We start from the raw sequence: 3,792 nt of genomic DNA, 5'->3' as shown, positions 1-3,792 counted from the left end.
ATCTATAAGCTAGTTCAAATAATTTTACACTAGAGTTGAACAAACTCTATAGCCTAGTACAAATAATTTTACACTAGAGTTGAACTAGCTCTATAAGCTTGTAAAAATAATTTCACACTAGAGTAGAACTAGCTCTATAAGCTAGTTCAAATAATTTTACACTAGTGTTGAACTAGCTCTATAGCCTAGAACAAATATTTTTACACTAGAGTTTAACTAGCTCTATAGCCAAGTACAAATAATTTTACACTAGAGTTGAACTAGCTCTATAGCCTAGTACAAATATTTTTACACTAGAGTTGAACTAGCTCTATCAGCTTGTTGAAATAATTTTACACTAGAGTTGAACTAGCTCTATAGCCAAGTACAAATAATTTTACACTAGAGTTGAACTAGATCTATAGCCTACTACAAATAATTTTACAGTAGAGTTGACATAGGTTTATAAGCTTGTGAAAATAATTTCACACTAGAGTTGAACTCGCTCTATAAGCTAGTTCAAATAATTTTACACTAGAGTGGAACTAGCTCTATAGCTTAGTACAAATATTTTTACACTAGAGTTGAACTAGCTCTATAAACTTGTAAAAATAATTTTACACTAGAGTTGAACTAGCTCTATAGCTTAGTACAAATATTTTTACACTAGAGTTGAACTAGCTCTATAAACATGTAAAAATAATTTCACACTAGAGTTGAACTCGCTCTATAAGCTAGTTCAAATAATTTTACCCTAGATTCGAACTAGCTCTATAGCCTTGTTAAAATAATTTTACACAAGAGATGTACTTCGTTTATGAGCTAGTTCAAATAATTTTACTCTAGAGTTGACTAGCTCTATAGCCTAGTACAAATAATTTTACACTATAGCTGAACTAGCTCTATAAGCTAGTTCAAATAATTTTACACTAGAGTTGAACTAGCTCTATTGCCTAGTTGTAGCGACCAGACCTCAAATGGCCTGTGCTGCTGTGCACCAGTGTCATCCCTGGATCAGTAATGTTGACACGCACAGTACAAATGGAGGATTTATAACAGAGTAGCAATCACACACTTATTACATCGAATATCTTCGAAGAGATTAAGTATGATAAATATGGCTTAAGGCCATCTAAAAATGATAACAGCGGAAGACTTGGAAGATAAGTGAGTCCATCAACTCCAGCGGCATCACTAAGTATAAGACCACGACCTAAGGCACCTTACTCGTCGTCTGAAAAGTCTGCAACATGAAACGTTGCAGCCCGAAAACGGGTCAGCACATAGAATATGCTGGCAATGTAGCACATAGAGAGCGATGAATAGTAATAATGCTATACTACATGCATATGTGGCTGGTGGAAAGCTCTATGGTTACATTTTTGCGAAAAGCCAATTTTATCCTACTTCAAAGGAATAAATTTTATTTAACTATCATGGTGGTTGTGAAACATTGAGATGGTTGACAGCATCTCAATCCCAATTAAGAACGTGATTAAACCCAACAAAATTAATTATAAGTATCATGGTGATGAGATTCAAATGATAATCCAGGTACTAGATACTCAAGTTGTCCATAACCGGGGACACGGCTAATCATGATCAGTTTGTACACTCTGCAGAGGTTTGTGCACTTTTCCCACAAGACTCGATCGCCTCCGCTTGATTCTCGCACTGCATGATGTTTGAGAAACGGATGACCGAGACACAGTCTTTCAGAAACAGTCACTCTCTACTCTGGATGGACCGGTACACCTACTTTCCCCTACATCTCCTAGTCCACCTCTTCAAGAGATCCTGTAACCTACTCAGCTATGCTAGAGCCCATAATAGCTTGCGGCTGCACACGGAAGTTTCTAGCATGAAATATCTTATGAGCCCTTTGAGCCTGGGTGGCGGACCTTATACATACAGACAACACTGGGTTCTCCAGGTGCCTCAATCCACCCAGATGTGAGTTTTAGTTGCCACCTTAAGTTGAACCATTATTAAGAATCTCACATCTGTCATGAATATCTCTCAAACCCAAACCACGTCTACGCATAGCACGGCGATATAATATCAACGTAGAAGTAACTCCCAAGGGTTTGATAAAAGAAACAGGTAATAGGTACTACCTCAACTACTTCCCAATACCCACAGTTTAATTAGATCCTAATCATGCAATGTGTTTGAGGAAATAGATCTAATGCAATAAAACTGGGTATGAACGGGGTATGATCAAAGTGTTACTTGCCTTGCTGATGATCCCCAAAACCTAGCGAGTCGAAGTAACAAGCGGCACACTCCGGGTACTCTATCGCAAACAAACAAGCATACAATCAGTACTCATCTAATGCACAGATAAAATTCGAATGAAAAATCCAACCAGAAAGTTCAACTTAAGAACACCGGTTTGCAAAAAGAATCAACTCGAAAGAAGCAACGAAAGTTAAACGGCGGAAGAAAGAAACTTCGTTTGCTAATCTGGGTCTAGGTCAAATTTTACTGTAGCAAAAACTTGTTTGAGTAGGTTAAACGGAAAGAGAATTTCGAGACGAAACTCTAGGCGCTTGAATCACCTGATTCCGATAAACGAGCGAGAAGTTAAACAGAAACGAAGATTCGATCAGAAATCGAATCTTAGAAAATAACGAGAAAAATCCGCCGAAAAAGAAAAACGGACGAACGGTTAAAGAACGGACGTTCGTTAACAGAGAAAAACCGACGAACGCGTTCGTTGAAACGAACGGTTCGGTGAACGCTCGTAAAATAAGAAAACCGAGAAAAAACCGATCTAGAGTTTTTTTTAAACAAAAGGTTTTTTTTTAGAAAACCGGTCAACACGACGGGAACGGCGGCGGCAGTACCTCGACGGGGCTCGCTCCGGCGAGGGCTCCGGCGGGCGCGGCTCGGCGGCGGGGTGCGGGGCTCGGGGGCGGAGGCTCCGGCGGCGAGGGGGCTCCGGCTCGGGGGCTCCCGGCGGCGGGCGGCGAGGCAAAAGGCGGGCGGCGGCGGGGCTAGATGCGGCGGCGGCGGCGGCTCCTCCGGCGATGGTGGCGGCGAAAACGGAGGGGGGGGCTATATATAGCAAGGGGGGTGCTAGGAGGCTTGGGGAAGGGGGCAGGCTCGGGAGGCGTGCGGGCGGCGGACTCCGGCGGCCCGTCGGCGTGCGGGAGGAGGAAGGCGACGGGGCGGGCCAGCCTGGCTTCGGCTGGGCCTCGGCCCAGTCGGGCAAGCGCGTTTTTTTTAAATAAGTTCCGCGAAGAAAATTGCATAGAAAAATAAATAAAAATCAGACAAATACGAAATAAATTTTCCCCGTCTAGTTAGAAAATCTAAAATAGGGTGAACATTTTTAAAATCAAAAATAAATATTTTGAAACATGCATATTTTTTTAAATGCAATAAAAATTGCAAATAAATCGAAATAAATTCCAAATAATGTTTTTAACATTTTTCCTCCAGTATTTCAATTGTTTTGGAGCAGTCATATTTTCTCCTCTCGTTTATCTTAAAAATGAAATATTTTTCCGGAGAGAAAAATAATTAAAAATCCCAATCCTCGTTTGAAAAATCAAATAAGAAAATTCGAGAAAATCCCCAACTCTCTCCGAGGGTCCTTGAGTTGCTTAGGATTTATCGAGGATTTGTCAAAATGCAATAAAACATGATATGCAATGATGATCTATGTATAACATTCCAAATTGAAAATTTGGGATGTTACAAACCTACCCCCCTTAAGATGAATCTCGCCCTCGAGATTCGGGTTGGCTAGAAAACAGGTGGGAGTGGTTTTTCCGTAGATCTTCCTCCCGCTCCCAGGTGGCCTCA

This window comes from Triticum aestivum, unplaced genomic scaffold (genome assembly GCF_018294505.1).
Source record: "Triticum aestivum cultivar Chinese Spring unplaced genomic scaffold, IWGSC CS RefSeq v2.1 scaffold5D_scf_2686, whole genome shotgun sequence".
NCBI lineage: Eukaryota > Viridiplantae > Streptophyta > Magnoliopsida > Poales > Poaceae > Triticum > Triticum aestivum.
Note: the sequence above shows the minus strand (reverse complement) of the source record.